Here is a 9797-nt window from a genome sequence, read left to right as displayed (position 1 = left end):
CCATGTGTTTCCATGGAAACCTGTTCTATTGCCTAGGCGACTAAGGACTCATGCTGGCACAGTTAGATGATTATTTTAAAATTTTCAGAATATTCAGGTCTACTTAGACAAAAAAAATCACACTTCTTAGCCACATTGAAACTGCTTCATTATTTTCCTAAGCCACATTCTAAACTTTGCATTTTTACTCCCCAATAAGTTAAGGCAAAAAATAAATCTCTGACTTTGTAAATTCTCCAAGTCTTTATCAACAGTAGTGACAGTAAAAAGTTGCAGCTGCCTGTGTCCATGCAAAAACACAGCTTTTGCCTCAAAGGGGATAAAAGATGCTTTACTCTGTGGCCAAATATGAGTGATCATGGTCCAGGCACACAGATTCAGTTTACCCTAAATTCCGTGTTCCTATGTGATAACATTTCATGGAATTGTTATCATAACAGAACAAAGAAAGTCATAAATCAGGGCTGGAAAGATGGTTCAGTAGTTAAGAGCACTGGTTGCTCTTCCAGAGGTCCTGAGTTCAATTCCCAGTAACTACATGGTGGCTCACAACCATCTATAGTGGGATCTGATACCTCTTCTGGCATAAAGTCATACAGATAGAGCACCATATACATAAAATAAATAATTTTTTGTAAAAAGAAGGAAGGAAGGAAGCCATAAATCATGTCACCTTTCAAAACTATCGGTGGGAACGTCCAGTAAGCAGGTCATGGAACAGCAGGGAAACGGCGGCGTCACAGAGCAAGAGAAAATGTAGGCCTCCAACACCAGCTGATGCAGTCTTTAGGTTGGTGGAAATGGGGATCTGTTCGTGCTTTCCAAAGAATTTATCAAAAAGTCATGAGAATGCTTGGTCGGACACAGTGGTGGGCAGTAAGTGGCTGTTAAGAAATTGAAGGATGGCCCAAGATAGATTTTGGTGAGGCTCTGGATCTGTAACATTCCAACCCCTCTGTTCTGGTAGCCTTGGGTCCCATCTGCAAATTCAGCTTTTATGGAGACAGACACAGCTGCAGAGAGCAACTAACCAGCCCCTAGCATCTGAGTGCTAACATTTCAGCTCGCAGACCTGTGAGAAATAAATTATATTTATAAGATGCATGTTTATGCTATTTTTTATTATTGCAGACCAAGAAGACTTAAAACACCACTGCTCCTCTGATTTTTAAAAAATTGTTATAAAGCATTATTGTAATAACTTCATATGTCAACTTGATATAGACCCAAAACAGGGGAACTTCAACTGAAGAACTGCCCAGATCATCATGACTGTGGGCAATTTTCCTGATTGCTAGGTGATATAGGAGGGCCCAGTTCACTCTGGGCAATGTAGTCTCTAGGCAAGTGAGCTGGGGATGCTTAAGAAAGGTAGCTGAGCAGTTCAGAGAGTGCCAGACAGCACCAGCTTTTCTCTGTTGTGGGAAGATAAGGCCTACAAGCCCTCCAACCTGGAGTCTTCCAGATGGCCTAGCAACAGACACTGTCAGAGATCCTGATCATGCCTAACCAATAAGGAGAGACCACGCAATGTCAACGGCTCAGAACACAGCCTGGGTGCTGGGACAAGGGTATTTAAGGCTCTCCTCACTGCTGAATAAACGAGCCCGCTGTTTGCCTTTTACTGGACTCGGTGTCTGTACCGTTGATGGCGTGCCTTCTTGCCCCCTCCCTCAGGGAACCATTAGGACCCAGCAACACTCTGGTATCTGCTTTGGTTCCTACTCTCCTTGAGCTCCTTCCGACTCCTTGAACAATGGATTTTATCTTGTAAGCTGGGATAGACCCTTTCTTCCGCAAGCTGCTTTTCATCACAGTAACTGAAATCGAATTAGAACAGTTGTGTAAAACTTTTTAGTGCGAGTGTGAAATACACTTTGAGCCTGTTTCCGCCCTGTCCCCTTCTACCTTCCCCTCTCTCACCCCGGCCCTCCCATCAGCCCTCTTGCTCCCAGTTTCACATGCCGTTCATCAGTACATACGATTTTCTGTATCTACTAAGTCTAATGAGAGCACTATAGCATGGGCCTTTCTGAGACTAATACAATTCACTTACTGGTGCGGGAGAATTGTCTGTATTCTGTCAATCGTGTTTTAAATAAACGCTGATTGGCCAGGCAGGAAGTATAGGTGGGTCAACCAGACAGGAAGTAGAGGCGGAGCAATGAGAACAGGAGAATGCTAGGAAGGAAAAAGCCCATTTCTCACAGTCCTGCCCAGACCACCGAAAGAAGCAGAATGTGACTTGCCCTGCTGAAAAAGGTACTGAGCCGTGTGGCTAACATAGATAAGGATAATGGGTTAATATACGTTATAAGAGCTAATACGAAGCCTGAGCTAATGGGCCAATCAGTTTATCATTAATATAGACCTCTGTGTTATTTTCTTTGGGACTTGCCAGCTGTGGGAACTGGGCAGGACATAAACCCCAACAAGCCACCCCTTCTGTTACAACTTACTAGGGCTATCTCCAGTTCCATCTGTTCTCCTGCAAGCACCGTAACCCCTTTCACTATGGCTGAAATTCTGTTGTGTGTATGAATTGTCCTTATCTGTTTCTCTGATGTGGGACATGTGGGTCGATCCATACTTAGCTCTTGTGAATAGCGCACACTGGTGTGCAAGATCTACAGGGCATGACTTGACTTGGGGTTAACACTGAGAAGTGGCGTATCTGGTCACATGGAAGCCATGTGACCACATGGAAGCCTCTGGAAGACCATCGCGCCGATTCCTACGGTAGCTGCAGTAGTTTATGGTGCTCCAGCGGTATACAGAGCTCCCTTCCACCCACATCCTCACAGCCTGCTATGTCTCTGATTGCTGCCTTTCTGACTGGGATGAGGCAGGCTCCTTAACCTGAACTGCCTTGACTCCCACCTGCTCTAGAAACCCTGTTCCTCTTCTAAGGCTCAGCCCAAGTGCTATATATTTTTTCATAAAATAGTTATCTGTCTCCCAAGTCTACCTAACTGAACTGTCTTTACCGCCTGGGTTAGAGTCTTGGCAACTTGACTGGTCCTTGATTGGCCTCTAAATGTAAGGTAGGAGCTGTTTCAATTATTCAGCTTCTTGAAGCATTTATAGAACAAAAAATAAATATTTAAAATTCTTTCTGTCCAAAATAAATTGAGAAAAATGAAATGGAATGAAAACCTAGGTCTTGGGTTTGTGGTTGACTATAAATAGAATAAACAAAAACACAATGCGTGTCTAGAGCTGACCTGAACACGGGGTTCACCACCCAAAGCAGACAGGGCTCCAGCTCCTAGCCATGATGCCACTGCCATTCTACATGGTGACAGAATGCTAAAGGAATTGCTCTGATGTGGGCAGGAAGGAAGGAGCTTCACGTGTAGGGTTCTAATTGTCTAATGGTCCTGTTCTGGGACCAAGGAACTGCCACACATGCTCATGCCTGAAAGGACCAAAACATTCAAATAAACTGTGTGTTTTGTGGTGAGGAGACAGATGGACCAAAAGGGAGAGAACTCATTTTCTTTACAGTAGGAAGAAGTACCATGCTGGATCGTGGAGGGGGTGGCAAGCACGGAGCCATGGTGAGGAGACCATGAGGGAAGGGGGCAGAGTGGGCAGCCTGCACCAGCAGAGAGTCAGCGTCCCTTCCTGACATTGGCCCGCTTGCTCACTGCAAGCAGCACAGGTGCTGGGCAGCTGTGTTTCCCGTCAGCATCACTGGTATTTTGGAAAGAGACTAGCTTGAGATGACAGCGTAAGTACTTATTTTCTCTCCCACCTCAAGTCCGGAAAATGGAAAGGTCAGGAATGCTGAGGGATTCCTGAAAGTAGAAAAGAAAGCGAAGAAATAAAGACTGCAGGGTGAAGTGTCCTCTCGGTGAATGTGGGCAAGATTGGCACTATACCCTGCACGGCTCCAGACAAACTTGGTGCTCTAGAACGTGATGAGACCAGGCTGTGAGTGTAGAGTTCCTCAGAAAGAGCTGTTCTGTTTAGAGCTGGGGCTGTGAGAGGTCCAGCCAGGGCTTGTGCACCAGGTCTAAACCCTAGAGTGTTTGCTATGCAAGTAGTCTGGGAGGAGCCATGTCTGTGTAAGAAGGCAGGTGAAGCAGAGCGGATGTGAGATAGTGTTCCCAGTCACGACTCTGCGGGTATGTGATACTGTGATGTCACCAACAGGTGCCCTGGGACAAAGGCCACCGCAGCACTGAACACATTCTAACATTTACCAAAGTGGTGTGAAGGCCTAGATCTGACACAAACGAGACTCAAGAGCAATTCACAGCAAGGCAGCCACACATTTGACACATTAAACTTGTGCATAATGTTTTTAATGAAAATACCTAATGTGGAATTAATTTTCATAAATGTATATACATAAAATTTTATCACGTTTTATTTCATGAACTGATTATTTTCCTATTTTGCCTTTTTAGATTTTGGTGATGTTTGAGTCTTTTATCATTGTACTGTTTAAAAATATGGACAAGAGGGCAGTGGTGGTGCATGCCTTTAATCCCAGCACTCGGGGAGGCAGAAGCATGCGGATCTCTGTGAGTTCAAGGTCAGCCTGGTCTACAGAGAGAGTGCCAAGACAGGCTCCAAAGCTACACAGAGAAATCCTGTCTTGAAAAACCAAAAAAGAAGTAAAAAACTTTAATTTTTTCATTTTACATTTACTTCAATTTATACTTTTCTGAATGTATAAGTTTTGAGTACTTTAAACATATATTTTATTATTGCATGTATTATTATTTTAGATTTGTGTGAAACTTTTAGATATATAACAATTTTTCTAAAAAGAAGGAAACATATTTTTAAGAGTAAGCATGTATTTCTAGATAAATTACCTTATTATTAAATATTGGGAACCAGTGGCAAGACTCTCAGATATGGCAATATTAATTTAACTCAGAGAACTTTGAGATTTAGCAGCTTTTAGCCACTAAACACCAATACTTTTACACATGCTTTTAAATGATACCCTATGAACATCGATTTGTCAAACTAGAAGACAGCGTGTCACACCTGTCTTGGAGTGACTCATTCCAGACAATTCCAGCCAGTGTTCATGAAACAGGTCATGATCACCACGGCAAATGGAGATGCTGGCTGAATGGGCAGGTGCCTGCCTGTGGTCCCCACACTAGGAAAGGGAAGGCAAGGGGAGCAGAGGTCAAGTCTGCAACACAGGCCAGTGGAGGCTGCACACAAGTCCCTGTCAAAGCAAAACAGAAGAGCTTTGAGTGCACTGAACTCTGTATAAGAGCTAAAACTAAAACAGAATCACACACAAAACAAAAAACAAAAAATAGAAAGAAAGAAAAGAAAGAAAGAAAGAAAGAAAGAAAGAAAGAAAGAAAGAAAGGACTAAGGAAAAAGAAAGAACGTGGATGAATGAATCTCAACAGCTGCTAAGTCAGTGAAATGCACATCTAGGAGTACGGACAAGGAAGGAAGCTGCACTACTGAAACACACCACTCTGTACACCCAGTGAGCCGGCTGTGAGACACACCACTCTGTACACCCAGTGAGCCGGCTGTGAGACACACCACTCTGAACACCCAGTGAGCCGGCTGTGAGACACACCACTCTGAACACCCAGTGAGCCGGCTGTGAGACACACCACTCTGAACACCCAGTGAGCCGGCTGTGAGACACACCACTCTGAACACCCAGTGAGCCGGCTGTGAGCTATTATAACGTCACCTATTTTCCATGGCCGCAACAAAATACTCAAGACTGTGTAGTTTGTAAAGAAAAGGTTTATTTAGCTGACAGGGTTGGAGGCTGAAGTCCAAACAGCATGGCAGCTGTCTGCACTGCACCATAGAGGACAGTATGGAAAGAGATGAGCGAGTGGGAAACACCACATGGTGACAGATAAAGCCAGAGAAGGGAGGGGTCAGTCTCGATCTCTTAAAACGGTTCACTCAAGAGAACGAACCAGGGACGCATGAGAGCTACCTGAATCTCTCATGAGGACAATATATTAACTGATCTGCTGGCATGCTTCTGTGTCCAACGACAAGGTTCTAAATGACCAGATGGCATTCTGTTGTGTCCATGGTTCCAGGGACTGGCCCTGACTGGGGCAGTGAGGGAAAGAAGAAATGACAGACAGGCACACACACAGACACACAGACACTCAGTGCTGGCCTGGGCTCTCAGTATGTTTATCACAGTGGCTTACAGACAGGCAGGGTTATCACATGCAGATCAGCCAGTAGGCAGACAACAGTGGATCAAGGAGGAAGAGTCTTTGTAGGGCAACAGTCTTAAAGCTGTAAATATCCGGGTTGGGGAGAGCTGGGGTGGCCATTTTCTGTATACCCTATCGACACCTGCACCCAGATCAGGAGGGACCCCTCTGCCGTGTCTCCGTGGGTCCATCACTTAGGGTTTCCTCCCCTCTTCCACCAGAACCCACATCTTAAAGGTCATACCACTTCCCAACATCACCATACTAGACACCGGCCACTCAACACACGAATCTTAGAGAATCATACTCATACCATATCCAAACCCTTCACAACTGTTAGAAATAAATCTGGGAAGCAGGAAAACATTCAGGTAGTATGCTGTAAGCAGCTACTTTCAGTAGTCAATAGATAATTTAAGAGCCACCACCAACATTTGTGGGGTATGAGTAAATATCACAATACATATGACTGACTGAATGAATGGATAAAAATATACACACAACAGAATATACATGTATGCATAATTAAAAGCTGGCTAGACACACAGATACAAATGCAGGAACAGAGGACAACAGATGCTAGACATGCACACACAGGGATGGCTGGGGACAGAGTCAGTGGATGATTCGATAGCAAGGAATAAGTGACAGACGTAAGGCAGGGGACACATGGACAGACCCAGCTCTGACATTCCAAGAGCAAATCAGTGCAGATATCCACTGGCAACCCGAAAAGGGATGTTTATTTAAGGTTCAAACCTTATCTTGCCTCGCCTTTCTGACAGAAATAGTAACTGAAGCTGTGAGCGTAGATCAACACAGCAAGATAAATAAAAGTGGGGGTGGGGAGGAGGAAAGAAGAGGAGGGGCGGGGAGGGGGAGAACCTTGCAGTGCATCTCCAGCTAACCAGAGGGAAGCATCGTACAGATGGACACAGCATTTGGAGGGTGCGCAGCAACACTGAAGTCAAATCTGCCCCACTTGTGTTCCTGAGTAGGTGTCTCTGATAATCGCCTTGAAAAACAGAGTATAAATAAAAGTCTGTGGGTGGTGGCAGAACAACACCCTTGTTTTCAGTCTGCCCTGCCCACCAGAGGTTTGGGGATCCACTCACCATTTCTGGTGGTTAGAACAGCCAGCAAGCCTGCCTTCCACCCTTCCTCTGGCTTCTCTCCACCAGCTCTTCATTTCAAACCCTTTGTGGTCACACACATACTTGAGACCATCTTGTGGCACTCACACTTTGATAATGCGCACATGGACTTCGCTGTTATCCACTTGCATCCCTAGATCCCTCTCTGGTGGTTCTTTTGCTCTGTTGGTTACTAAGAGTCTCCTGGGGGAAAGGTTGGAGCCCAGCTGCAGTGAACTCACCTCTTTGGCAGTATGTCTCCTCTCTGCCACAACCCTATCAGAGACAAGGAGGAACTGTGTGGCTGCATAGGCAGTATCTAGTACTAGACATGGCTGACTTTTGGCTAGGGTCTTAGCTAGGATTTTTATTAGTGTGAAGAGACACCATGACCATGGCAACTCTTATAAAGAAAACATTTAATGGCGTGTCTCACTTACAGTTTCAGAGGTTCAGTCCATTATCATCATGATCGGGAGCATGGTGGCCTGCAGGCAGACTTGATCCTGGAGTGGCTGAGAGTCCTACATCTTGCAGGCAACAGGAAGTCAGCTGAGACACTGTGTGATGTCCTGAGCATAGGAAACCTCAAAGCCCGCCCCCACAGTGACACACTTCCTCCAACAAGGCCATATCTTTTCCAACAAAACCACACCACCTAATAGTACCACTCCCTGTGAGATTATGTGGCCCAATTACATTCAAACTACCACAGCCAGGAAGGACATATGAGATGATAAACACATTGAAATTAGTAACCATGCTCTGTGTGTTGGCCATTGTTCTTTTCCACTTTTCTGTAGATCAATTCTACCAGTGATGACCTCTTTGGGGGCAAGTACTCACTCTATTAATAACTGGACACACACACACACACACACACATTCATGTAAAAATGTAAACAAACCATGTATACGGTTTTAAGAATGTTTAGAAAGAGCCGGGCGGTGGTGGCGCACGCCTTTAATCCCAGCACTTGGGAGGCAGAGGCAGGCGGATCTCTGTGAGTTCGAGACCAGTCTGGTCTACAAGAGCTAGTTCCAGGACAGGCTCCAAAACCACAGAGAAACCTTGTCTCGAAAAACCAAAAAAAAAAAAAAAAAAAAAAAAAGAATGTTTAGAAAGCAAATATACAGGTGCAGAAGCAGAACCCAAAGCTTCCCACCCAGAGTGATCAAATCTCTCTTTGCCCTAGAAACAGCTGTGAAAACCTTTGCTGCTCTTAATAGTTTTAGACTTACATATTTATCCTTAATACTGTAGTTTACAGAAAGTTCAAAGACTCACAAAACTACCCAGCACTAGGGAGGCAGAGGCAGGAGGATCTCTGAGTTCAAGGCTAGCAGGGTGTACACGGTGAGTTCCAGGACAGCCAGAGCTACATGGTGAGACCCTGTCTTAAACAAAACAGTAACAAAAAAGGACTCTCAAGACTAGAAGGATCACACCGTGTCTTGCTTTGACTTGCTTTTCTCACCTAATGCTGTGATCTACCTGTTGTTGTACAGGGGGTTTTCTTTTTAATTACTGTGTCATATTTCACAGCACAGTCGTGATTTGTCCATTTGGTTACTGGTACAAGTCTGGGTTGGATGGTGAGTTCAGCTAGTTCAAACACTGTCAAGTGCAACGAACTCCAAAACAGCCAAACTGCCGTGAGTATTCTCTTCATGTTTACTAGGAAGATCATTTTACTGGTTAATGACATACAGGTTACCTTCGTTAAAGCTTGTTACTGTGGGGTCTGTGTGTGTGTGCACACTTGATGTGGGATTCCCCGCTGTATGCTGTAAATGTTTTATTGCCATTGATTAATAAAAAAGTAGCTTTCGGCCAATGGCTTAACAGAGTAAAGCCAGGCAGGAACTCTGAACAAAAATAGAGAGAGAGAAAGTAGGCAGAGTCAATGAGACGTCATGCAGCCACAGGAGGAGAAAGATGCTGGTGCTGGTACCTTTAAACCACGAGCCTTGTGGTAAAATATAAAATAATAAAAATGGGTTAAGATATAATAGCTAGATAGCAATACACCTAAGTGATTGCCCAAGCAGTGTTTTAAATAATACAGCTTTTGTGTAATTATTTCAGGTCTGGGTGGCCAGAAAATGAAGGAGCAGCCTCTGCTGACACCAAATGATGTGTGTACATGAAGGTATGTACACAAGGGGGCCAGAAAAAAATCTCTCCTCAGACACTATAATATATATATTGGGTTTTGTTTGTTGAAATAGCGTCTGTTACTAGCCTGTGACTTATAACTTGTTATGATGGCTGGCCAGCAAGCCTTGGGTATCTGTGTCTCCACCTCTTTGGTGTTGGGATTAAAGGCATATTCCCACCACTCTCCCTCACTTTATTTGAATTCTGGGTACTGAACTCAGGTCCATTACTGTCAGTCTTTGGTCCGGCAGGTGTCTGATGGCACTGCATTGTGACTGTGGGTTCCTGGCTGTGGTTGTTAAGGAGGATGTCGGTATCTGCA

The sequence above is a fragment of the Chionomys nivalis genome, chromosome 21 (genome assembly GCF_950005125.1).
Source record: "Chionomys nivalis chromosome 21, mChiNiv1.1, whole genome shotgun sequence".
Lineage (NCBI taxonomy): Eukaryota > Metazoa > Chordata > Mammalia > Rodentia > Cricetidae > Chionomys > Chionomys nivalis.
The sequence above is the reverse complement of the archived record's forward strand: the minus strand, read 5'-3'. Positions refer to the sequence as shown.